The sequence below is a fragment of the Protopterus annectens genome, chromosome 16.part0, assembly GCF_019279795.1.
Source record: "Protopterus annectens isolate FY-2018-M chromosome 16.part0, PAN1.0, whole genome shotgun sequence".
NCBI classification, from domain to species: domain Eukaryota; kingdom Metazoa; phylum Chordata; order Ceratodontiformes; family Protopteridae; genus Protopterus; species Protopterus annectens.
Genome location: NC_056750.1, coordinates 328693563 through 328721073, shown reverse-complemented (window position 1 = coordinate 328721073; position 27511 = coordinate 328693563). Strand labels below are relative to the sequence as shown.

The 27511-nt window shown below is 39.5% G+C and overlaps 1 protein-coding gene across 2 annotated transcripts in view; it reads right to left on the bottom strand.

Annotated features, from left to right (window-relative positions):
• GPSM1 (G protein signaling modulator 1) overlaps nt 1-27511 on the bottom strand; it is a 2081362-nt gene that overhangs the window by 1249900 nt on the left and 803951 nt on the right. The window lies entirely within an intron of this gene.

The window sequence follows — 27511 nt, the reverse complement described above, 5'->3', positions numbered from 1 at the left end:
AAGAAATAGAAATGTTTTGTCAAGTGCATAAATAATTTTAAGTATGAATGTAAAGTGTGTAAATAATTTATTTACATATTTTATAATATAGAAAATGAATGTAGATGTTAATAAAGTGACTCCTACTCTTTTCAACATCCACCTAAGCTACCATCAATTCAAGAAGACGAGACCTCGGTTTAACATCTCATCCTAAGAATGACATAAGCAGGAGTGCAGCACTCCCCTTATACTGCATTGCAGTGTCAACTTTCCTATTGTGGGAATAGAGCCCACAGCCTTCTGCACCAAAGGTGAGTATGCTACTTGTGAAACAAACTAGAGAAAATTGACTTTCTTGTAAACTGGTGGGCTAAGTTGAGTTCTGCATGCTGTTTTTTTCTAGTTGCTTCAGTAACAAATGGACAGTATATGGATATATTATCTTACTTCCAGCTCTGTGTTTTACTTCTGTGTTTCAATTTCAGTTGCATTTTTTGATTATCGATGGAACTCTTTTTGTGAAAAATCTGCTATTCTGATCTAAAGATTAGCTTTGTACTTTTACACTGTGATCTTCCTGTCTCTCTTTTCTCTTCCATGTTATTTTATGTTATTTAGTTTTGCTGTTGTGGTGAGTGGACTAATTCAACATTGAGATTGTTCAGCAATATACAGTGATAAGAAGTACAACAGTACAAAAACAGGCCATAGCATAGAATTTGATTTATATATGTCAGTCTGCATATACAGTCATTAAATAGGTAGGAGTTACTGTGTTACAAAGACAGTTATCAGCCTTGTACTTACAGATCTGATTAAACATAACAGCAAAGTTAAATGTAGAGGAAAGTGAAGGCATGAGAGGAAAGTGTGTCTTATATGAAAGCAATTATCCACTGTTACTTGATTTCACCAGACTCCACTAACTTAAGAAAATGCAATTATTAACAGGTAAAAAACAAATAAAATCACACGTACTCATGACGCCACAAAAGTTTAAAGGATAAAAGCTATATACTAGGCTAATGAACAATGGGGCCTTTATAAGCCAATCCAAATGTATCTCATACCTAGTTTGACTTAGAGGTTGTTTTAAGGGGTCTATATCAGAACATCGAAGTTTTAAAACTTCAAATGTTCTAATATCGACCCGTTTTAATCGAATGCTAAAAGTAGCGAAGCTGCAGAACACCGAATTCTTGCCTACGGAAAGAATTCAGTTGGCCGGTTCTGTGGCTTTGCTATTTTCAGCGCTGTGGTGGATTTACGGGTTGGGTTCAGGTAAGTGTGCAGTTGTGTGGTTGTTAGGATTAGGGCTAGAGTTAGGTGAGTTAGGGTTAGGGTGTGGGTTAGGTGAATTAGGTTTGGGGGTGTTAAGTGAGTTAGGGTTAGGGCGCGGGTTAGGTGAGTGTGCGATAGTGACGGACCTTAGGGTTAGGGTTAAGGTAAGTGGATAGATAGTAGTGTATGTATAGTTTAGTGTAGGATTAGTTGTAGGATTATAAGTGTATGTGTGTGTATTGATGTTTTTTAGGTGTGCTTGTGTTGTGTGTATGTGTTTCGGAATAGCAAATTTTTTCCCAAGGAAAAAATTTGCTGTTTAGAATGTTTAATATTATGTGGTTTAGATATTTTAGGTTAGATGAAATAGCGTTCACTATTTTCATCTTTCGATGATGTGATATAAATGCATTTTAAGAGTTACATTGTTAGCATGACATGATTTAATTGCTGCCTCTGTCCATCATAGACATAGGTGTCAGACCAAAGGTGAATTTTCAACTTCATCACAATATCGGATGTTATGATGAAGTCCATTTTTTATAAGGACAAAAGCACTAAATGATAAATAAACTTTTGTGGAGTTGTTACATGTGGTTTATTTGTTTTTGGTTGGATTTGGAACTTCAGATGTACATTCACTGTGTGTGCTGGTTTGGTTTCTTAATCATTAATAGGTGTTGCCCCCCTCATATACACACATACACACGCATGGATGTATGTGCACATATGGAAACGCATAGTCCTTACTTCCCTATAATGGCAATACCATATGTCTTGGCTACCTCTGTAAATAACTTCTTTTCATGATTTATTGTTAGCATATAAAGAAAATATGGACCAATTCATTAACTTTTGTGCAGGGTTTAATGCAGTAGAAATTAAATAGTTTTTAAGGGACTGAGGATGTACCTCATGCCAGAGAACTTGTCTTTTGTTCAGATTACCAAACCATGCATCAACATTGTTCATATAAAAGAGCTTAAAATATTTAGAACTATGTTTATCATGTGGTAATCTACTCTACATTACACAAATACGTTCTGTTAAATTTTGAATCTCTTATTTTTGATTTGTGCATCTAAATTTAAAACCTTAAATTATTATGTTTATGAGTTAAACTATTTCTGTACGCCTCCAGGTCTAAAATTACCGGTCAGTGAGTATTCTTGAATATACTGTATGCTAAAATTAGTATTCATCTACAATACCTATATTGTAAAGTAAATAAATTAAGATGTTCAAACCTTTCCATATAACTTGGACTGGATGCTGACAAAACTTTTTAATACATTTATTGTACATAATCTAAACTCTTGAGTTGCCCTGCATGTACAGAAGATAGTACTGCATTCCACAACAGGTCTGATATATATATATATATATTTATCGCAGAGGTTAGCTAATCAACATTTGCATCTTGACATTTTTTTTTTAACATGATCCCTAACTGTTTCAATACCTGACCATGAATCAGTTCAGCAAGCTTGTCAAATGAAAGCCTTACTGATATAGTTACCACAAAATTTTTATAACAGTTACTTCAGATAAAGTATCAGAGTACAACAAGAGTGACTGTTTAGCATAAGGAGTCCCAAATATATATTTGCATTATGTGGATGCGAAAATGTAATCCTGTTGGCTTAGCCCAGCAGAAAATATCAGCTGGGTATAAGTTAATAGTATCAAAATCATTTTGAGCAATAGGAAAGCTTACTTCACAATCATCAGAATATTTGTTCAACCACCAAATCCTATGTTCATAGGTTTATAGATTAGTATTAGGCTAACTATCCTTGTGGGTCCTTTATGCGTAGCCAATTCCCCCATGTGATATCTTGGAAATTAAGAAAATACAAAGTTGAGCAGAAATAGATTCAGCAAGAGCCCTGTGAGACTCCTCATATTACTGAGAGGAAAGTCAGAAATTTTGCCTTGAAGAACTACTGATTATTTTCTGTCTTGGGCCAAGTCATGCTCCACCTCATCAATTAACATGGCCTTTAATATTGTGGAATATGATAACAAATCAAGGGCCTTGGACAGGTCCAAAAATATTATACCTGTAATTATCCCAGAACTTATGGTCATAAATAAAGATCATAACATTCTTGCAAACTGATAAAAGTCAATCATCTCTTTATAAAGCCATGTTGATTGATGTCCATGAGAGTAAGCTTTTGATTTTTATCATTCATTTTATCATTAAGACATCTCTCAAAATATTTTCTGAAGATCAAAATTAAGATAACAGCTCTGTAATTCTTAACATTATTTCTATTTCCTAATGTGTACATCAGGATTATATGTAAGACTTTCCAAGACTTAGGAACAATATCCAAGTAAAATATTTTGTTGAAATTCATGTTAAGAATAAGACCAAATTCTCTTTTTTATCATTCAGTAATACAGCAAGAATGCTATCAGGGGCATTTATGGTGTTTTTATTATTTCAGACATTAACAATAGATTGCAACTGTATGTCTGGAAAATCTTCTCCATCTTTACTTATTTGTGGTTCAGTGATCATATCTCTGATTTTCAATCTCACACATATTGGAGAAATACTTACTAAATATAGTAGCCACAGTTATTTCATCTGTGATTATAGCATCATTAAAACGAATTGATTAAATGTGTTTTGATAGTGTTGCTAATGTATTTATAATATTCATTCTTATTACCAATATCAGAAGGAAGTTTGTTTCCATATCTAATTTTCCATCTTTGATTTTAGAATTCATTTCCTTTTAGATTTCATTCAAGCTACTTTTATTTTTCACATTGGGATATTTCTTATTTTGTTGAATAATTCTCATTATTAAATAGATAATTTAATTAAAGAAAAACTGCACCAGAAAGGACATTTTCTGATAATAAATGTGGGGCTCATCACCATTGCTATTGATTCCACATTTACTACTTATAATTTTTTGAAATCTGTGTAACCTGCAGGGAAAAAAAATATAAAAATACTCTTTAGTCTGCTCTATTTTCCCTGGAAGGAGGGAGGGGTTGTTGGGGATTCTGCCTTACCCCTGAAGTCCTGGTGACTTAGAGTGACCAGTGATGTAGGCCTAAGTAAAAAACAAGCCTCAGCTTGTATTGGTTCATTAAGTGGCATGCTGACATGCCAACACTGCCATAGAGACCATGCATGTAGAGCAGCCTGAGAGCACAAGAAAAAAAAAGTCTTCTACATCAGAGTAATGTTACCTACAAGGACTTCACTTAAGGTATGGCTATGTCTGCATATGTAGTGAGTATTAGTAAGGTAATAAGTGTTACAGTCAAAGAACATCAAGATTATAGACTGAAATACCAGTAAAACAGGCACATAAGTTACTATGTGAGAGAAGGCTATCCAAAAATATTAAAAAAAAATCCAAAGTTAAATTACCAGATGTCAGTGAGGGAACAGTATACATTTTGTTTGGTTATGAACATGTGCAGTAAAACATGATTATCCAGGTCTAGTTTAGTGAATATGCTTGAAAGAACAAGAGTGTGCAACATTGGAGATGGTTACATTTTTAATTAACAGGGGTGATGAGTGTGGTTGCTTATACCACATAGAACAGGTGTATTATTTTAGCCTTGTTTACTGAATTAGGTGCAGATAATTGGGTTGAGATGAAAATACACATGATGACATGTACTATATTCTTAAAAGACTGTACAGGTTCCACACGAAAACACACTGACTTTTTCCAAAATGCTAAAGTCGTGTGGTAATGATCCAATGGCTTTTTAGGGTTCATCAGTGACTTTTCAAATGGTATATCACTATTCAAAGCACTCCTCACATATTAAGATAAAGTTATAAATTATGTATACATGATGAATTTTTGTTAACCTGAACTGAAAAGGATTATCAGCTTTACTGGAGGAACAATTTATAAACTATAATATGTTATATCACTTTGGAAAGGCACAAGGCTAAAAGCATTAGTCTGTAGATATTTCACTCTGAAAGTGGTCTGGCTGTAAACCAAAGGTCATTCCTTATTTTTCTATACGGTACACACACACATATACACACACACACACACAAACACACACACACACACACACACACACACACACACACACACACACACACACACACACACACACACACACACAGATCTAGGTCAGATGATCGAGTTTTCAGAAACTTGAAATTCATATGCTCAAGAGCATATGATCGAGTTTCCAAAAAGCTGAACATCAAAAGAAAAAAAAGTACAGTTTTGTACTTACCATACATGTAGATGTCCAATAGATATGCAACTGCAGTCCTGACATATGGGTTGTCCTGCCTCAGGCAGCCCTTCGGTCGGCCGGATTCCAAAGTCCGGGTCCAGCATAGGCCGATGTCGCCTTCTCCCCGACGTCAGAGCGGCTGGGGTATAAAGGCATCCGCCGACACCATCTTCTTCAGTGTTTCTTGCCCCAGATGCCAGGTGCCCTCCAGAGAAGGCTAAATTTGGTGAATGGATAAAAAATTCCAGACATGCACAACAGTAATAAACAGATACACCATAACAGATATCCCCAGCTAATAGAGGAAAGGGGGAATGGACCCAAAAGGAAAATTGCAGAGGGGTAGGAGGGAGGGAAAACCTGACTGCAGTTGCATGTCTATCGGACATCTACATTTATGGTAGGTACAAAACTGTACTATGTCCTTCAAGAATGCGACTGTAGTCCTGACATATGGGTTGAATACCATAGCCAAGCTGGGGGTGGTAGGATCTAAGAAAGGGATGGTGTAGCTAAAATGCCCTGCAGGACTGCCGAAGCAAAGCCTGCTCGGGATCTGGTGTATAAAGGCAGGTTGTAGTGTTTGGTAAATGTATGCACGGAGCTCCATGTAGCAGCCTCTAGAATGTCCTTTGTAGCCACTCCCCTTAGAAAGGCTGTGGATGTGGCTATAGCTCTGGTGGAGTGTGGCCTAATATTGGCTGGCACACCTTTTCCATGGAAAGAGTAACAGAATCTGATGCAGTGTCCAATCCATTTTGAAATTGTTTGTTTGGAGATTGCCTTTCCTTGCACTCCAGCAGCATAGGCTACAAATAGTTGATCAGACTTTCTGGTGGTCTTTGTTCTGTCCAAGTAGTACCGTAATTGTCTGTGTATGTCCAAAGTGTGCAGCAGCTTTTCCCCCTTATTTTGAGGGTTGGGAAAGAATGTAGGCAGGTGAATTGCTTGATTTGGAGACACCATGGATATCACTTTTGGCATGAATGAAGGATTGGTTCTTAGAGAAACTCTGTCCTGATGAAAAATGAGAAAGGGAGGTACTGCCATCAGGGCCTGTATCTCCGAGACTCTTCTTCCTGAGGTAACTGCCAACAGGAAAACCGTTTTCCAGGAGAGAAATTGCATTTCTGAAGATGCTGCTGGTTCAAAAGGAGGAAGAGTTAATTTTTCCAAGACGAAATTGAGGTCCCATGCAGGTACTGGTGGTATTCTGGGAGGTTTGATATTCTTTATCCCTCTTAGAAATTGTCTTAGCAAGGGATGTGAAAACACAGGTGGGTCACAGTTGTATTTTGCTGAGATTGCTGAAGCGTGAATTTTTATGGAAGAATATGAGAGGCCACTATGAAACATTTCTGCCAAGTATTCTAATATCTGTGGTATGCTCATTACTGATGCATCCTGACCCTTGTTGGCATTCCAGATGATGAATCTCTTCCATTTGGCTGAATAGGTTTTTCTGGTGGAAGGTCTGAGTGCTTCCAGCAAGATTTCTTGCACTTGTTCGGAAAGAGAGGTATGGGTGAAAATCATGGAACCCTCCAAGCTGTCAGCTGCAATGTTTGCAGGTTTTGATGAACAGTCCTGTAATTGTGCTGTGTTAGAAGCAGAGGCCATTGAGGCAAGGGCCACGGTTTGGTGTGAGTTATGCTCAGTAGCAATGGGTACCAGTGCTGCCTTGGCCAGTCTGGAGCTATCAAAATTCCTTTCGGTTGTTCTGCTTTGATCTTCAGTAACACCTTGGTCAGTAATGGTATTGGAGGGAATGCATAAATTGTTAGGGAATTCCAGCTGAAGGAGAGGGCATCCATTCTCCAGGCTAGAGGATGGTGCGTCCTTGAACAGAACTTCTCCAGGTGATGATTGATGTGAGAAGCAAAGAGATCTATGTCCAGTTTTCCCCATGCACTTGTTATTTGTGAGAAAATGTGTGGATGCAGCATCCATTCGTGCGGATCCAAGAAATTTCTGCTCAGCCTGTCCGCCAGAACATTGTCCTTGCCTGGAACAAACTGGGATTGCAAGTGGATGTTCAGCTTCAAGGACTTTTCCCAAAGAGTCATTGTTAGTCTGCAGAGGGGGTAAGAGTGAGTGCCTCCCTGCTTGTTTATATACCACATGACAGTGGTGTTGTCTGTCCTTATTAGCAGATGAACTTGCTGAAGGAAATTCCCGAAGGCCTCGATTGCATGCATCACTGCCAACATCTCTTTCTGATTCATGTGTAGATGCATTTCCCTGGGAGTCCATTGCCCTTGAATGCATCTGCCCTCCATGTGCGCCCCCCCCCCCCATCCATGATCTGAGGCATCTGTTGTAATGGTTTGACTTGCTAGAGGTTTGTTGAAAGACATGCCCTTGTTTAAATGACTTGCTTGAGCCCACCACAAAAATTCCCTTTGCAGGCATGGAATGAGTGGTATTACGTCTTCTAGATTTTGGCTGTGTTGAGACCATAAGCATTTTAGGTACCATTGTAGCTTTCTCATGTGTAGTCTTGTCAGAGGTACCAGAAGAATGCAAGATGCCATGAACCCAGGGCCTTCAGGATTTTCCTTGCGGTCAGCTGGGTGAGCTTTGCTAGGCTTTTGAAGTAATCTGGTAAACGTTCTTGTTTCTCCTCTGTGAGGAAAGCCATTTGTGATTGTGTGACCAATTTGGCTCCTAGAAAAATAATCTGTTGGGATGGCAGTAGTCTTGATTTTTGATGTTGACTGTGTATCCCAAAGCCTGTAGTAATTGAATTACATAATCCAAGTGTCTTATCAAGGTTAGTTTGCTGTCTGCTTGTATAAGGCAATCGTCCAGGTAAGGGTATATTTGAATTCCCTGGAGTCTGCAATGTGCAACTACTGATGCCAGGCATTTCGTGAATACTCTGGGCGCAGTAGATAAGCCAAACGGCAATGCTGAGAATTGATAATGCTCTGATCCTGCAAGAAATCTGAGGTATCTTCTGCAACTGTGTCTGATTGGGACATGCAGGTATGCCTCCTTGAGGTCCAGAGTAACCAGTCAAGACCCCTTGCCCAGCATGGGAAGGAGTTGCTGTAAAGTCAGCATTTTGAATTTTGGCACAATGAGAAAAGTGTTTAGAGCGGACAAATCCAGTAGAGGTCTCCATTGCTTTTCTTTTCTTGGAACAAGGAACAGTCTTGAATAGAATCCCTGGCCTTGTTCCTGAGGAGGAACCTTTTCTATTGCTTTTATTTGTAACAACTTTGAAATCTGTATGAGTGCCTCTGCCCTTTGATTTTGTGGCAGGTTTGGCATGCCTTGTCGGGTTGGTAAGGTATGGAAGTGGAACCCGTAACCTTGGTCTACTATGTCCAGAATCCATTTGTCCTTGGTTAAAATGTGCCAGTTCTTTGAGAATAAGGATAATTTTCCACCTAAAGGTGCTTCTCTTTGAGCCTTGGTGGGTGGGGTGAAAGTCAAGTCATTGTGATTGTCCCTGTGGTGCAGCTGAACTCCCTGCGCCACTTCTCTGATTTGGAGGTTGCCATTGGCGGCCCCTGTAAGAGCCTCGGTATTGCCCTCTACCTCGAGCACGCCTGCTTTTTCCCCTTTGAAACTTGTCAGTGTCCGGAAAGGACCAATTCTTTGAAGGCCAATTCCTGCTGAAAATATGTGGCTGAACCTGGAGGAAATCCTTGACTGTCTGTACTGATTTAGCCTTTTCCTCAATAGACTTCAACACATCCTGTGCAGTAGCACCAAAAAGCTTCTGTTTTTCCAGAGGTGCATCTAGGAGCTTTACTTTAACATGGTCTGGCAGTGGCTGTTCTTTCAGCCAAGCATGTCTACGTATAATGGCCCCTGTCATAGCTGACCTACATGAAGCTTCCAATGCATCATAACCAAACTGAAGAAAATGATTGCTAACCTGCTGAGTGCTATGAACCAAATCCTGCAATGCCTTTCTATCTATAGGCTCAGGAGAGGCTAGCTTTTTCTGCAAATCATCCATTAAGTAATCCTGGTACTGAAACATATGAAAAAGACAGTTAAGTGACCTCATGGCAAGGGTGGAAGAGGTATAAACTTTTTTGCCCCATCTCTCCAGGGACCTTGATTCCCTGTCTGCGGGCAAAGGGTTTTTGGCCGAGGAAGTAGCCACTACTTTGGGCCCCTGAGAAATAGTTTCTAGATCCACAGAGCGGGCCTTAAAGAGATGTTTGTGAGTTTCAGGAACCCTGTAATATCTGTCTGGCTTGACAGGAGCAGGAGGGAGAGAATCAGGGGAAGCACTGGAGTCTGAGTATACATCATCCAAGGCATCCAACACTGGAGGAATAGCTAAAGGTCTGTGCTGGGGTAACTTGAGGAAGGTACGTAGCCTTTTCCTGGAGTCAGAAAATTCCTGGCCCTGCCACTGAAAATGTTCTCTCATGGAGTGGAGAATTTCTCCGAAAGAAATATCCCCTGGAGGAGAGGCAGAAGGAATTGATTCCTCAGCATCAGAGTCCTCGTAGGCCTGGAAGGATTCTTCCTGGGTATCTGAGTGCTCAGAATCCCTAGAGGCTTCATCTGAAGAGAGGGTATCTGGCTGTTCTGTCCTAGGTCCTTTAACTGCAGGAGGCTGAGAACCCCTGTCTGGGTGCGACTGAGAACCTCTGATTAGAGAGATTAGATCAGCAGCTAGGGTCATGATCTGTTTATCAGAAGAATGGCTCTGGGGAATAGTTTTAGGAGGATGGGCCTTAGCCTGACTGGCAGCCTTTGCACGTGTGTAGGCCTTGATGGACATGGAGACCGAAGGCCTAGCTGCCCCACATGCAGGAGTAACTTTATCCACTGGAATGGTGTCGGGTAATTCTAGAGCTTCGGTTTCGGGAGGAAAATCCACAACCGGCACCGGGGTAACCTCCGGGACCGAAGTACACGGTAAAGCGGTGTCATCAGCCTGGAGCGGTTGAATTACCGCCTCCGAAGAGGCCAATGCACTCGCGGTAGGCTTGGGAGTGGTATCGGTGGACGACGCGGGCCGAGGATGTCGGTCCCGGTCCTTACGTTTTTTGGAAATATGTGCTGTCGGTTGTTCCGACGGCATGATATAAGCGTAATTTTCCCCAAAAAAGTCTTCGGCAAATTCTGCCCGGCGCCTGAGTGTGCACTTATTAAAGCAAGCACAGGCAGCACAGGCCGAGACGTCGTGGTCTGGGCCCAGGCAGGGAAGGCAGTAAGAGTGGAAGTCCTTATGAGGTATTTGTTTACCACAAGACAAACAATTATTAACCTTTTCATTTTTTTCTGACATTGGCTGAGGCAAGAAAAATGTTCCCCAATGGGGTACTTAGCTTTTTGATGACTTCGGTAACTGAAAACACAGGAGCTGACCGACCGGCACTTGCGAACTGCTTCTGCTTCGGGCACTGCGCGGCAAGAAAAACTGAAGAAGATGGCGTCGGCAGATGCCTTTATACCCCAGCCGCTCTGACTTCGGGTAGAAGGCGACATCGGCCGACGCCGGACCCGGACTTTGGAATCCGGCCGACCGAAGGGCTGCCTGAGGCAGGACAACCCATATGTCAGGACTGCAGTTGCATTCTTGAAGGACATCTGCAAAAACACAAAATTCTGCCTTTTTTATGTTTTTGCAGGGAAGCAATCCCCACACCCTACCAACTCCAAGACTGCAATACAGTGAAGAAAAGGGTACATTTTCTGATCCACAGTATACCACAATCTCCATTCAAAGCTCCGAGTTTTCAACAACTTGACCATATGAACTTCAAGTTTCTGAAAACTCAGTCAACTGATAGGGACCCACAAATTCACACACTTTCAGCATAGTGATTTCCTTAGATGGCAGACATGTTGTTTCTTGTATACAGCTCTTCAAATGTTTGACTGTATTCTCTCCATTCTTGGCAGCAGGATTTCTCATGAATTTCAAACACTATAAACAACAGAGCATATAAGTACATCTTCACTTCATAACCAAAGTGTAATACCATCTTTTTGGTGATCTCAGACATAGAATGTTTATATATACATCATTATTTTTCATCTGGTACAGGAGGACTTTGGATAATAACTGATCCCAGGCATTGTGTTTAGACTTTAACTAAAGCCTTTGACACAGTGGACCACACACTCCTCTTAAACTATACATTGGATTTACCCATTAGTCCTGAGTACTCCTACTGGTTTCAGGAATTTAACTCTTACAGACATTTTAGAAGTAATATTGACAAATTAATCTCCTCAGATATCCCCTTACTTAAAGGTGTTCCTCAAGTCTTTATGCTTGCACCCCTTTTGTTGTTGGTCTGCATCATAGGAGGTTACTAGGCTAATGGCCCCAGGGCCCTTACAAGCCAAACCAAAGTCAACCCATATTCCCAATGGTGTCCGGTTCAAGCAGATAGTAAAATCAGTACCTGTTGCCCCTGTCCAAGAGGGACACAGGTGGAAGCGCCATGGTGAATTTACAGTTACCCACTCAATCATCCAAATTATGCTTAAATAGGGTCAACAGGGGGCTTTGTTTAATATGAATAGGAAGCTTGTTCCAAAAGTGGGGCAACCTCTGTGAGACAAATCTGCCACTCCAGCAAGTTCTGTTGATATCATATACCAGGTTAAGGTCCTTGGAATGAGTGACCTGTGTGCCATTTGACTTGTGAACATGCAGCATTTCCATTAAAGCTGGGTCAGAGATTGCCCTGTATGCAAGGCACAGGTCACCTCTGAGCAATCTGTACGACACAGAGTAAAGTGACAATGATTTCAATCTGTCCATGTGCTACAGATCTTGAACACCCTGAATTCTCTTTCTAAGGAACCTTTATGGTCTCTCCATTTGCTGCAGATATTTGGAAAGGAACATACCAAAGGGAGCGTTGTACTCTATTATTGGCCTGATGAGGGAAGAGTACAGGGGGTTTATGACCTTTTGTTTTCTTTGGAGGCAATGCCCTTACTTATGAGATGAGCAATACAAAATGCCCTTCTTACCACTGTGGAGACATGGTGATCAAAGTTAAGGTTACTGTCAACCTGTGCGCCCAGATCTCTCACCAATGACTGTGTGCTTATGGTATTGCTATTGATGTGGTAGTTTGCAAGAACATCACCCTTGCCGAAGTGGATGACAGTGGATTTTTTTTTTACATTAAGTTTAAGACCATGAATTTGGCACCAGTCATTAGTCTGCATAAGATCTTCTTGCAGGATGTCGACATCGTTAGGGGTTTCAATTATCACTCCCAGTTTGCAGTAATCAGCAAACTTTGTCAGCCACAGTCCTTTAGTTTTAGTCTGTACTTCAGAGAAGTAGATTCCAAACAGTAGGGGTGATCCTTGTGGAACACCAGTGGTTACGGGTCTGCTGGAGGAGGTGGAGTCCCCTATTTTGACCATTTGAGTTCTATCAGTGAGTCAATTTGCAACCCACCTGACAACATATGGGTTGATACCCAGCTGGGTGAGTTTATCAATGATCCCTGAGTGGGAGATTGTGTCAAAGGCCTTGGCTAAGTCTAGGTCGGCCATATGTACAAAGTTGCCCTTGTCTAGGGCTTTGGTGACTCTCTCGACAAAGTCCACCAAGTTTAACAGGCACTATTTCCCCTTGACAAAACCAAACTGGGTGGGATTCAGTATTTGGAGATTTCCTTTATCTTTGTTAATAAGGTCCATGATGATTTGTTCCATGGCCTTACAGATAAGGCTGGTCAGGCTAATGGGTCGATAGCTCCAGGGGTCCATGGATGCACCCCCTTTGTGAAAAGGGATGACGGTAGCTGTTTTCCATTCTGCTGGGATGTAGCCAGTGCTCAGGCTATGGTGATGTTAATTAATCTTTTAACCCATGTAGAACACAGCCTGGGATGTTGTCTGGTCCCATAGAGGCTGTGTCTTTGGCCTTGGAGAGGGCATTAAAGACCTGCTCCTCAGAGATACTATGTGGGGGACAGGTGTTACGGATGCTTTGGGGTATATGTGGCGGACAGGGAAGTGAAGTTTTCACTAAACCTGTCAGCCAGCAGATTTGCTATATCCACAGGTTCTACATATGTAGTACCATTAACTATGAGTTCAGCGCAGATCTTGGCCTTACCTTTGAGGTTACGGATGTAACTAAAGAATGCCTTGTGATTATCCTTAGTTAGGGAAGCTAATTTGGATTTGTAGTTAGCTTTGGAGGACTTCACTAGAAGTCTTAGTTGCCTGTTTAAGTTGAGGAGGGAGTGTTTCAAGTTTTGAGACTGTTACTTACTACTCTTAGACAGCAATTTCTTTCTCCTTTTTTATAGCCTATTAATGGCAGTTGTCCACCAGGCATGTTTGTTTTTCCTTGAAGATCTTGCTTTGGTCCTATTAGATACAGCTGAGTCAATACAATTGTACAGGTGCTTGTATAAAGCACTGGTGTATAACTCAGCATAGATATCTGTTCCATCAGTGTGGAGAGTGGCTAGGAAGCTACTTATACCATCATGTAAGAGGTTGTAATTGGTCTTGGAGATGTTTTTTAGTCTAGTTATTGCTGGGGGGGGGTTCTTGTGTTATAGCTACTTCTAGCGAGACTGATTTGTGGTCAGATCACACTAGGGATGGCCACACACTGTGGGGTGGTTCAGAGGTCCCCTGTGTTGGTGAACACCAGGTCCAGGATGTTTGAGCCCCTTGTGGGTGTGTCAACCAGCTGATCCAGGGCAATGGAGTTAAAGTCCAGGAACCTTTGAGCAAGTGAATAAAAAATGTACCCAGTCTATAGATGGGCAATTAGAGTCACCCAACACCAGGGAGTTTGGTTTTATTTTGATTAACTGAAGTAGATCCAAGTAGGCTGAGTGGATGTCCCGATTCATGGTGGGGGTCTTATAGCTAGCAATGACCTGAAGAATGGTCTTACCTACAGTCAATTGCATCTGAAGTAATTCAAGGGAATCATGCTGTTTAACCAATCTAGAGATGTATTTATCTTCAATGAATATTGATACACCACTTCCTTTAGTTCTCACGCCTTCAGTTTGTGATCTGAATGTGTGGAAGGAAATGTAACCTGGTATAGCTGGAGTGCTCTCCACAGCCTTAAACCAGGTCTAAGTGACTGCACAAATGTTAGCATCTTTCAAGGTGAGGACTGCTTCCATTGAGTGGAGTTTCTGGTTTAGACTCCCAGTGTTTTGCAGCAAAACCTTCAGGTTGCTTTTGAGAGTATTTTTACAGTGGGAATTTTGTTCTTATGACATTGTCTAAAAAAGGCACTAAATGAATCGCAAGACCCTTAACCAGTAACCAAAATCTCAGGGATGACAGATGAAGACCATCTCTGACAAAGCATAGAGGTCTGTCGACCATGTCATCCCAGGTTGACAGATACTGGATCACCTTTGAATGACACCAGAAACTAAGCCAATTGTTGAAGTCAATCATTTTTTGTTTGTACTGAGGTATCATCCTAGGTGAAGGTAAAATGATTAAGGCTAGGGACATACCTGCCTGAGACAATAATCAGAGAGCTCAGTCGTGTCTCTCTTCAAATAGTCTAGTGAGGTACATATTACGTTGTTCACACCAATGTGGACAATGACGGAGTTATAACAGTGCCTGTTGTTCAGAGACTTGAGAGTGTCTGTGGTTTGGTGGATCCTGGCACCTAGCAGACAGCTCACTGTGACCTTTTCCTTATCCAACTTGGTGAGAGGGACATCTGTGTGTCTCACAATTGAGTTGCCTATAACTAAGATGTTTGTTTTTGTGTTATACCTTAGGGGCTTGACTGGTGAGACACCAGTTTGTGATATATTGTATGTACTATATTCTGCAGAGGATGTATTATGTGAAGCATGCTTGCGTTTGTGTTTGGGAGGTCTCTAATGTTTAGGTAAGCTTCTTGTAAGGACCTCCATATATGTAGGTTTATGTATTGTTGGTTTGGTAGGTGCAGAAGGTGAGGTGTGCATACTGTCCACTTGCTTAGTATCAGATGAAGTGACTGGTGAGCGAGAGAGCCTGGATTCTAGGTTCTTGATATAGATGCATCTCTCACATAATGAATTTGTGTGGACTAGATGAAGTTGGTTGTCAGAGTACATGAGGCAATTGCTACATTGCCTCAGGATGCCCATGCTGACCAAGCTGGCTGAAGAAACTGTGGGAAATTGTCCGTCCATAATGCTAGGTAAGTTGATGTGATCAGAAGACAGGGAGAGGACAGGAAGGACCAGGTAAAGTAGAGGACAGGAGATGTTGACAAAAACATGAAGGACTAGTGGGTAGGATCTGTGCTGGTACCTTGGGAGCTTCACTGAATGTGTTACCCGTCAGTAAGGGACCTTCACAAGAACTCACCAATGGAGCACCAGCAAAGTACTAAGGTAAAATTTGCAGGCAAAAGGGTTTGTGTCTATAACCAAGAACTGTGCCCACCGCTGTGTGGCAGTGCAGGATGTACAAATGTAGTGCTTAAGTAGCAAACAAGTGCAAACTGATCTAAACAAATTAACCAATAAAATATCTTAAAACTGAGCCTTGTTACAGCAATCTTCAATCAGGTGAAAAACCAAAGAGTATAACCTCCCAGGGAGTACACGCTCCATACACCCCACACAATCCAAGAATAAAAATAGCTGAAAACCACAGGTACCTGAGCGAAACAAAGCTGTTAAAGTCCAAAGTAATCCAGTCCAAAATAAAATGATTCAGTCCACAATAAACTGATTTATTCGAAAATAATATAAAAACAGTAGTAAGCACTTTCACCAGACAGGGCTTCATCAGACTATATATAATCACTAAAAAACTACTTGTTTTTAAGAAAAAAGAGGCACAAAACCAAATCCAACCAAAAACATTTTAAAGAGACAGATATCCCTAACAGTAAAAAACATACATATATCTAACCTAAAACTAAATCAATAGTACATACATATAAAAGCACCTAAAATATATAATTCCAAGAAATATATATACATATAGAGGCATGAAATATACAATAAAATACCCAGGACTCAATGACAAGATACCCCCTCAAGCCCTTTCTGAAGTCTAGAGGGCTTAGATAGGAGTTTGGATGGGATTATCTTGAGTGGGTTTAATTGTATATACACATGCTTACATACATGTATATGCTTAGGCATATATGTATATTTGTGAGAATTTTAGACATATTACGTTTGTATGTAGAGAGAGAGAGATTTATGTACATGTATATTTATTATGCACATTTATGTGGGCATTATACTTGCATATTTTATTGTATACTTCATGCATCTATATGTATATATATTTCTTGGAATTTTATATATATATATATATATATATATATATATATATATATATATATATATATATATATATTAGGTGCTTTTATATGTATGTACTATTGATTTAGTTGGATATATGTATGTTTTTTACTGTTAGGGATGTCTGTCTCTAAAACATTTTTGGTTGGATTTGGATTTGTGCCTTTTTTTTTTACTTAAAAGCAAGTAGTTTTTTAATGATTATATATAGTCTGATGAAGCCCTGTCAGGTGAAATTGCTTACCACTGTTTTTATATGATTTTCAAATAAATCAGTTTATTGTGGACTGAATCATTTTATTTTCGATTGGATGACCTTAACAGCCTTGTTTTGCTCCGGTACCTGCGGTTTTCAGCTATTTTTATTCCTCAATCAGATGAGTTCTAACTGCATACTCCTGCAACTAGGGTGCAGGGGAACCCTCTCTGATGGCCTGGTTTAGTGGTCAAGTTATAAAAACAGAACTAGATTCAGCAGGTCAGAATCTAGTCTATGCTACAGCAAACAAAGTGCAACAATTTCAGGGAAAAAAACAGTTCAAATAAGTAATGATATGGTAAAAATGCAGTTCAAAAGTGCACAATACAGTGAAAAATTCTACTTAAGTTTTGCTGAGATCAGCAGATGGCTTGGATTTGCTTATGTAGCAAATGAGAGTAAACTGATTTAAACAAATTAACCAATAAAAGGCTCAATAGGGAGCCCTGTTCCAGCAACCTGCACATTCCTGCCACTAGAGTGAATGGGAACCCTCTCCAACAGAAGAGGCCCTGTTTAGTGCTTAAGTTACACAAACAGAGCTAGATTTAGCAGATCTGAATCTAGTCTATGCTACAACAAACAAAGTGCACCAATTTCAGAAAAAAAAACCAGTTCAAATAAGCAGGCACAATAAGTCTTCAACCAGCAATTCCCAGCTCCGAAGGGCAGAAGCTACCCTCTCCTCCCACAAGAGTATATACCACAAATCTTCTTATAACTGGCCTGAAGGCCAAGTGCTTAAACCAGAACTAAGACACTTTTAGAATAACAGACACATTAAACCTTCAGCCAGCAATTCCCAACTTAGAAGGATGTAAGCTACCTCTCCTGCTACAAGAGGGTAGGCCACAAACCTTCTTAATGTAAAACAACTGGCCTGAAGCCCAAGTGCTTAAACCAAAACCAAGAGGCTTAGAATAACAGTTACAATTTAATTAGGCTACTAACGAGCAATAATATATGCAGCAGAATAAATGCAACTGTACACTTTTAAGAACAAGTGGCAAAAGCAAAATAAGGTAGGAAGAAACACAAATACAGTAAAAGCAGCTCAATAAAGTGCATGTTTTAAGTTAAGTGAGAAGGGAGGAAATAGAAGATAATTCAAGATTAAGAAACTACTGGGGTGGGCCTTCCCAAATGATCTCTCTGTAATCAGTAGAATGAGCTGAAAACATGGGAGTGGGAAAAGATCAGCAATAGTCAGAAAGAGTACACCAAGCAGGTCAAACAAACAGTTCAGCTACATGGAGATATTTCTAACTAAAAGAGGAATGCAGTTTCTCAGCTTCTCCCACTAATTATCTGATGTTATTCACTATTTACAAATTAATTATTTGCTATATATTAATAAGCTTTAATTTTACCTTCAATAGCTCCCTCTTTTTCTACATGTGGTTGGCATGGTAACATTCATATCAAAGTCATCACCTTTTTTTACTATAATATAAACTACAAGATGACCTTCACTCTCTTATCAGTTGGACTGATAAATTCTAAATGTCTCAAAAAACAGTCATGCTATTTGACACAAGGCAGAATTTCATGAAGTTCACATGCACCTGGCAATTTCCTGGTTATAATAGTAAGCCAACTGAAACCACTACCTCTTTCAAATACTAAATATAATTGGCTAGACCAATTCTTGAACTTTAAATTCCACAATGAAAAAAATTAGAAGTAACATTTACCATATTCTGGGGTAGATTCATTCTGGATTTTCTTTCCTCTGCAACTAGAGTTGCAACAGATAAAGGAATTATGCTTTTCAACTTTTATATGGTCTCTCACTAATAACATTAGCCTTAGACAAAAATGCTAAAACATTGCAAATCATTTTTTACAAAATATGCTATTTTATAACCTTCTCATCACTGTCAAACACTAGTTAAAGCAAAAAAAAAAAACTATCAAAGAAAGGCCAGACTTCTTTCAATGGTTTCACTTAGTTACACTTTTGCAACTAAACTCTTTTGCTTCCACAAGAGCCAAACTCACAAGGAAGATCCCCTTCAAGGCCAATCTCACTCAGGACTAATACTCCAAACACCTAAGACAATCTTACATTGCATGTTTCCGAACTTTTATTTCACTTGGCATCAGGCATCACTTAATGTGCATCCCCTTAGCAATACATCACTTTAATCCTTGGAAATGATAGAGTGTAAAATAAACTATTTCAGTGAGATAAACAGGCTTCGACATTTCATTCAGCAAGGATACATATTAATTTATAATTAAACTTCCATTACGTTTACTTTTACCTTTCACACATGATGCTTAGTCTACTACTTATGATAAATTCCTAACATAAGCATGCATCTATTGACACTGTACTGGGTGTGAGTTTCTCACATATAACTGCACCACTCTTGTGAATCAGAGGTGACAATGCAGTCTGGGTGCTGTCTCCTTCAATGTGCTCTTTTACTTAACAAATTTAAATAATTTGAAACAAATCTAAATAAATAATTGACAACAACGGTGGCACCTGGAAAATAACAAAAGCTGTTGTTGCAGTACAAGTTGGTTAAAAGTCTACTTTTCCTGTAATGAGCACCTGATTATTCTAAGCACTGTGGAGTCCCTAAAATATAATCTTTCAATTGGTGCAAAGACTAAGGTTACAAGCTGTAGTCCCTGTGGTACAGGGTTCAATTCTCTCAATCCTCATTTGCTTACTGTATGACCTATGATAAGTCACTTAACCAGACATTACTCCCAGTTTGTCCCTAAAAAGGGACTGTGTGTCCAGTAGGTCTACCTGGTTAACAAATAAGATTATTATCATTGTTGTTATTTTTAATTTCTCCCCCTGCATCATTTTACCACTAAACATGGATGTTAAGACAGATTCAGTGTTTTATCAGTCAGTATTGCCGAATTTAAAACAATTAGACTTTTAAGTCACATTCTAAAATTTTTTGGGCAAAGAGGAACACATCTACTCTTTTTTTCATAACATAATTGGTATACAAAAGTTATTATAAAATGTGTTTACAATGTATCTAGATTCTGTCATACAAAATGACCAATTACAAAAGAATGTCTAAAGACACAGTGAACTGTTTCATTAAATCAGTAACAATTCTTACAAAGGGTTATTTTTATCAGTGATGCTATCCTTATGATCAGCTCGGATCTGTTAACATTGCCTGGGCATAAAATTATTCAGCTATATGTCAACAAGTCATGTCCTTTTATTCAGATTACTGTGACTTGTACTGCCGCATAAAAACTAGGTTGTGCAACATGTTTAAATTGCACACACATTCACTGGGTTCAATTTGGTTAACAAAAAGTTAACAGAAATAAAAAATATTGGCTGCATTTATAAATTATGTCTGAGCATGAATTTATTTCTGAAGCATCAATATACTAAAGAAACTGTGTCAACAGCCACAATTTTTCACATCCACCAAACATTGGAAAAAATGTCTGTTCTGAGGATATGTGTCAGCTATATAATGATAAAGGCAGGCACTGCATCACCTAAAATGATGTCTCCTTTTATACGGTCTTCTAAAACAGATATTAATAAATGGAGCAGTAGATACATCACATTTCATTCTTTCTTAAGAATCATAAGAAAAACTAGGTAGGTCCAGTTATACCCTGCCAGTCAAGCCAGGGATAAAACTCTAAATGTGCATCCAATCACCTAGCTTCTACTTAGGCAGATAATGTATCACACTAATTGATTAGCATTGGGAGTCTATTCCAAAGGTGCAGAAGGCAGTCAGTAATGGATCTATCTCACCACCATGTTTTAGTTATTTGCTAATGTAAATTTAGCATAGCATTCCAGAATGTAGGTATGTTTTTCCACACATACAGAGGAACTTTTGTTTAACTGCCTTAACTTCTCAGCATCATTCAAAACAATTATCAATGCAAGAAGCCTAGCAAAAGAGATTTCTAGAATATTAAAACACTGTCCTTTCTGAGCTTCCACATGCAGGTGAGTATTTTTCTATACAGTTTCTTCACCAGGAAATGTATCTGCAAAAATATCAACTACTACATATATTACTAGCTCTACAGGATGCCTGAGAACCGTATTTCTTTTCTACAATTAAATTCAGTAACATAGGTAATGGCTTGATTTTTATCATCCCTTCAGGTTCATAGGTAGTTACTAGGCTTGCAATCCAGGGAACCATTCAGGAACCCAGCACAAATTCTCAATTTCCCCCAGCACTGGCTAAGTGACTTGCTCAAGGTCACAGTAGGCAAATGAGGGTTGCGGGAATCAAACTATGCACAAGAAGTACAGCTCACAGCCTTAACATTCTGTGCCAACTGTATACGTTAGGTAGCATGATCTCATATCTAACACTGATTTTGTCTACTCTATCAAAAAATAGACTGAAATACCAATAAAAATCTGATAAAATCATATGCATTTAAATTTACATTGAATTTTAAGAAAACTTCTCTGTCTCATCTTCTCTATCATTTAAGCTGCCATATAACATTTTTCAGGTGCACTTGAAAATGCTTTATATGAAAACATTTTTCTTTCATCCATAATTTAGATTTCATTGTTGTCATGTTATTTACTTTGCTACTTTAAGAGTTCTGTTCAGTACTCTATGTTAACTACTGGTTACCGGTTTTTGGATACCTGTAATTAGCTTCTTGGCAGTTATAAGACAATGTACCATGCAATGTAAGCTGCACGTCTACTGATTAATAGTTATAAGACAATGTACCATGCAATGTAAGCTGCACGTCTACTGATTAATAGTTATAAGACAATGTACCATGCAATGTAAGCTGCACGTCTACTGATTAATAGTTATAAGACAATGTACCATACAATGTAAGCTGCACATTTACTGATTAATAGTTATAAGACAATGTACCATGCAATGTAAGCTGCACGTCTACTGATTAATAGTTATAAGACAATATACCATGCAATGTAAGCTGCACGTCTACTGATTAATAGTTATAAGACATTGTACTATGCAATGTAAGCTGCACGTCTACTGATTAATAGTTATAAGACAATGTACCATGCAATGTAAGCTGCATGTCTACTGATTAATCTACTTAAAAAAAGACATTGTGAGCTTGTTTCAGTTCAGAATATCACCAAAAGTACACAAAAAATCATTCTCAAACAATGCCATATATCTGCTCTTTGCTGTAGTGGAATGGTCTAAATAAAGGAACTCTGATGCTAAAGAGTCAGACCCTTGGGGAAATCATACTAGAGTTGCACATTCTTACTGTAGCAGCACAATGCACAATACAATACTGCATGCTGGTAGTTTCTAGTATCAGGCTGCAACATTTGGTGTGGTACACAGAAATGACCACACACTGCAGTATCTGTTTATCTGTAATTCATAAATCAGAAGATTATGCTTCTCATAACACAGAGTTTTATTCTACTAGCATCCCTGAAAGGCTGCTAGGATAGAAGTAATCAGTACTTGCTTCAAGCAGGAATGTGCATTTGATTGTTGCTATCTTGCTGATCACTGAGAGGGTGAGCAGGCTTGGTAATGGTGAGATCAGGGGTTCAAATCCCAATGAGGTTGGTGTGGGTTGCCTGGTATATGACAGGAAAGGAGGACATGTGATCACTGCTGTTACACATAATCTGGATAGAAAAAATATGTTTCTATGGTGGAGAAAGAGATACTGGGAATCTGATCAGTATAAGGAAGGGGAGTGTCTAAATGCCAATCATTATTTGTGTGTAAGAGGGACAAAATTTTTGGTATTATTGGAGGTATTTAGAAACTGTAAACTCATACTAGTGCAGCATTAATGGCACTTTGCTGATACTGGAGAGGAGCAATGCTTGGGATTGTGCTCAGTATTACATCTTCAGAAATTTGACCTCACTATGATGACCTGAGAACTGTATCATAATAACAAGCTCAATTTATATCCATTGGAGTGAATCAGAATCGTCTCCCATTTCTATTAAAGTAGTTAAGGTGTGCTTATGATAACATGAGGTCAGCCTATCTGGATTAAACTTATCTTTATGTGTCTGCCTATCGTAGAAGCTGTACTGTTCTTTAGACTATATTTTAGCAAAAATTTGTATTTACAATTATGGAAGGAATAATGAAGTGCAAAACAGGAATGTAAAAAGGCAATATAATTCAGCATACAACAAGGGTGAGAGAGTAAATGATGATGCCTGGCAGTCTTGGCTTACTAGCTTCAACTACATCTATTTAAATTCAGTCCATTACCAGCTAAGAAGATCCCCGCAGTGGTGCAGCAGTAGCATTGTTGCCTCACAGCAAGAGGTTCTCCTGTTTAATTCTCAGCTTGGGTTGGGAGCGCCTTCTATGTGGAGTCTGTATGTCCTCCCCGCGGTCGAGTGGGCGTTTGAAAGACATGCGTTGAATGGGCATGCCTTTGTTGAAGGCTGGGCATCGGGATGGCAACTTGAAACCATAAAAACTAACTGCCAATCATTAGCGGACCGGAGTTCCGCTGTGGCGACCCCTAACCGGGAAAAGCCGAAAGACAAACAACAACAACCAGCTAAGAAGATCAAGATAGATTAAGAGTATTTTCACTGAAGACCCAAAGGGAAAGCTTCTGTAGTTTCTATTACAGTCTGTTACAAACAGCTGACAAGTTACATAGGTTTAAGTTGCACTTAGACACCTATGGCATGCAGCTTTAATTTATACTGCAAAACCAATAAACAAAGCAGAACCCAGTAGCTATCATCCTCTGGTTTATTTTAAAACTTACAAATATTTACTTGTACTTCATCCGGGTAATACCAAGGCACAATTGCCTCTTTGCAGGGCTGATTAAGAAGCACAAACCTGAGAAAGTCATTTGGTCTGACTAAAATAATATGTAATTAGAGGCAGAGGGGATCACATACAGGGCTAGCAGAATTCATTACAGTATCAAATCAATAAGATAAAATCTACAGTCTAGATCACATTCAAAAATATCCCCAATCTATATATCAGCATGAGTTTGCTAATACTAGAATATTATCAAATTCCAATGCATTGTTAAAATACCTTAATTCACACCACGATCATTTTATTTGCCATTTTTTATTTACTGAAATATTTACCAGTCCACTACCTGAAATACCAGGGTTAGCAAGATGGATCGGATCACAGCAGACTACTGGTTCTTGTTTCTGAATGTTACACCCAGGTGACCTGGGCAGATCAGCTGTTGCTTTTTTAAAAAGTACCTACTAAACATTTACACAGTTATCAGAACAATTAGTTTGGCATACTCATCACTGTTATAAAGCTTTAACTTTCAGTTCTGCAGTTTTTTTGTATGTCTGCGATCCCATCTTTCCAATATCTGACTTGTATAACTAGTCAGCATAATTCATAAGTGCATAACTGGTGCAAATCTCTGTAATGATCCATAATTTATGTTGTATATTTTACCCAACAAATGTACTGTTGTATAATTTGTAAAATTCCTACATTTACATAATACGAAATATACATATTCTGCTTACTGGTGAAAATAAAAGGTTAGCTGTATCCAGTAAGAGGCTTAAAAAAAGAAAAGAAAAAAATCTGAATCAGTGATCATGCAGACAGATAGGGCAGCTGTGTATAGGCTAGCAGGTAAAATCTGTCTCCTTGCTGCAACAGATGGGACTGCTACTGAAGCCCTTCCTGTAATAAGACTATTACAGCAACTGCTGATTAATGCAGATCAAGTCTGAGGGTGTGCTATCTCTGATTTTAATATGTAATTGCAAGGTCACAGATCTCAGAATTCATACTTATGGTTAGCTGCACTGTGGAGGATATATTCCCCTCATATTAGGAGGTATGGGGGTTGATCCTGCTTTCAAACTGTATCAATGAGTTTTGTAATTCAATATTTTAATGTTGAAATTTAACTTTTTCACAACCTTGAAACTCACAATACTGAGTCTTGCCCTTGTGATACAAAATAAGCAAATCCAATAAAAAAACAGCAACTTACACAGCTGACAGTCTATACAAACAGACAAACACAATAGTAACTTTGCATGGTTTAACATTGACTCTAACTGTTCAAAGCCCTGACTCAAGGTGTTGCTGGTGCCTGTCTTCAAAATGGCAGTACAGGCTCTGTACCTGGCACAACCACAATAAATCAGCCCCAAAGAAAAAAAAAATATTCAGTATGGTGGCTAAACTCTTTTAAATGTTGCTGGCTACCTACACTTGAAACAGATCCCGGAGCAAAATAAAAAAAAAATAACCAGCTAAATAAACGTAAACCCCTGAATTGTATCTTATCTCACATGCTAAAAACATTTTTCCAGACTACATCACAATGATATAACAGAGTGTAGAAATGGCTATGTACGCATAGCTACAGGTAAAGGACTGTATCAAAAAGTACAGTTGTGTGCACCTCACCTACCATAAATGTAGATGTTGGAGTGTCTTCACTGTTGCAGTCATGACTGTAGGGTTCTCCCCTGCCGGCAGGCATCCCTTGGTCGGCCAGAATCCCAAAGTCTGGGTCCGGCGTCGGCTGTTCAACCATGCTCCCTGACGTCAGAGTGCCAGGAGTACAAAGCTGACAGCTGATGCCATCTTCTCCAGTTTTTCTTGCCACAGATGTCAGGAGTCCCAAAATGAAAAAGGTCCCATAACCTTTGCAAATACACCTCAGAAGAATGGTGAAAAAAGGAACTACACAAAAGTAAAAATAAGAGGGGACAGGAGGGAGAGCAGACTTCAACAGTGAAGACACTCGAACATCTACATTTATGGTAGGTGTACACAACTGTACTATGTTCATCATGTTTCACTGTTGCAGTCATGACTGTAGGGTAGAATCCCAAAGCTGAAAGAAAGGGAGGTGGTCATAAAGTAGAAGGGGCGGCTAAAAGGCCCTGCAAGACTGCAGAGGCAAAGCCTGCCCTAGACTTAGAGTAGAGAGGTAGATTGTAGTGCTTAGAAAAAGTATGCACTGAACTCCAAGTTGCAGCTTCCAAAATGTCTTTGGTAGGAACTCCCCCGAGGAAGGCCGCAAAAGTGGCAGCAGCTCTAGTGGAATGAGTCCGTATACTCCCTGGGATTTGCTTTCCATGGTGTGAATAACAAAATCTGATTCCATGAGCAATCCATTTAGAAATGGTCTGTTTTGAAATGGCTTTACCTTGGGAACTTGAAGCATAAGAAACAAACAATTGTTCTGATTTTCTGATGTCCTTGGTTCTGTCCAGGTAAAAATGTAGTTGTCTGTGTACATCCAAGGAATGTAAGATCCTTTCCCCTTTATTTTGAGGAGTGGGGAAAAAAGTTGGCAAGTGGATAGTTTGATTTAAAGCCACTTTGGAAACCACCTTAGGCATGAAGGTAGGATTAGTCCTCAAAGATACTCTGTCTTGATGAAAAATAATATATGGTTCCACAGCCATAAGAGCTTGTAACTCTGAAACTCTCCTGGCAGAGGTTAGGGATAACAAGATAGCTGTCTTCCAAGATAAAAACTTGATCTCTGAAGAGGCAGCAGGCTCAAAAGGAGGCAAGGTTAGTTTTTCCAAAACATAGTTGAGATCCCAAGCAGGAATGGGAGGCGATCTAGGAGGTCTTAAATTCTTAGCTCCTCTGAAAAACTGTCTCATGAGCTGGTGGGAAAAGATGGGAGGGTCTGTATCATAATGAGCAGAAATAGCAGAGGCATGTATCTTAATGGAAGAGAAAGAGAGACCCTTATGTAAGAGATCTGTCAAGTAAAGTAAAATTAAGGTAATGTTAGGAAGAAGAGGATCAGAATCCTGAGCCTGCATCCAGGAACAAAATCTTTTCCATTTTCCTGCATAAGATTTTCTAGTGCTAGGACGTCTGGCTTCTAAAATGACATCCATAACCTGCTTGGGTAGGAAAGAAGAAATCAAAGGCCCTGGATTAACCAGGCTGCCAGGCAGAGAGTTCTCACATGAGAGTGAAGAACCTGACCCTGATGTTGGGACAGAAGGTTCGTAGACTGAGGTAAAACCCAAGGAGGCTCCAGGCATAGTTTTTTTAGAGTTGGATACCAAAACTGCCGAGGCCAATTTGGAGCAGGCAAGATTATCATCCTGGGCTTGTCCTGTTTTATCTTCAATAAGACCCGTGGAAGAAGAGGAAGAGGCGGAAAGGCATATCCCGAGAGGTTCCTCCAACTGAATGACAGGGCACCCACTTTCCAAGCTTCTCTGTGGAAAGTCCTGGTGCAAAAATTCTGTAGTTGATGATTGAGATGGGATGCAAGGAGGTCTATGTGAGGACATCCCCAGACTGCTGTTATCATCCTGAATATTTTGGTATCCAGCATCCACTCGTGTGGATCCGAAAGGTTTCTGCTCAGACTGTCTGCCAGGAAGTTTTGTTTCCCTGGTAGAAACTGAGCTTGAAGATCCAGATTGCAAGCTAGAGCTGTGTTCCATAGATCCATGGCTAGTCTGCAAAGGGAGTAGGAATGAGATCCCCCTTGCTTGTTTATGTACCACATAACTGTG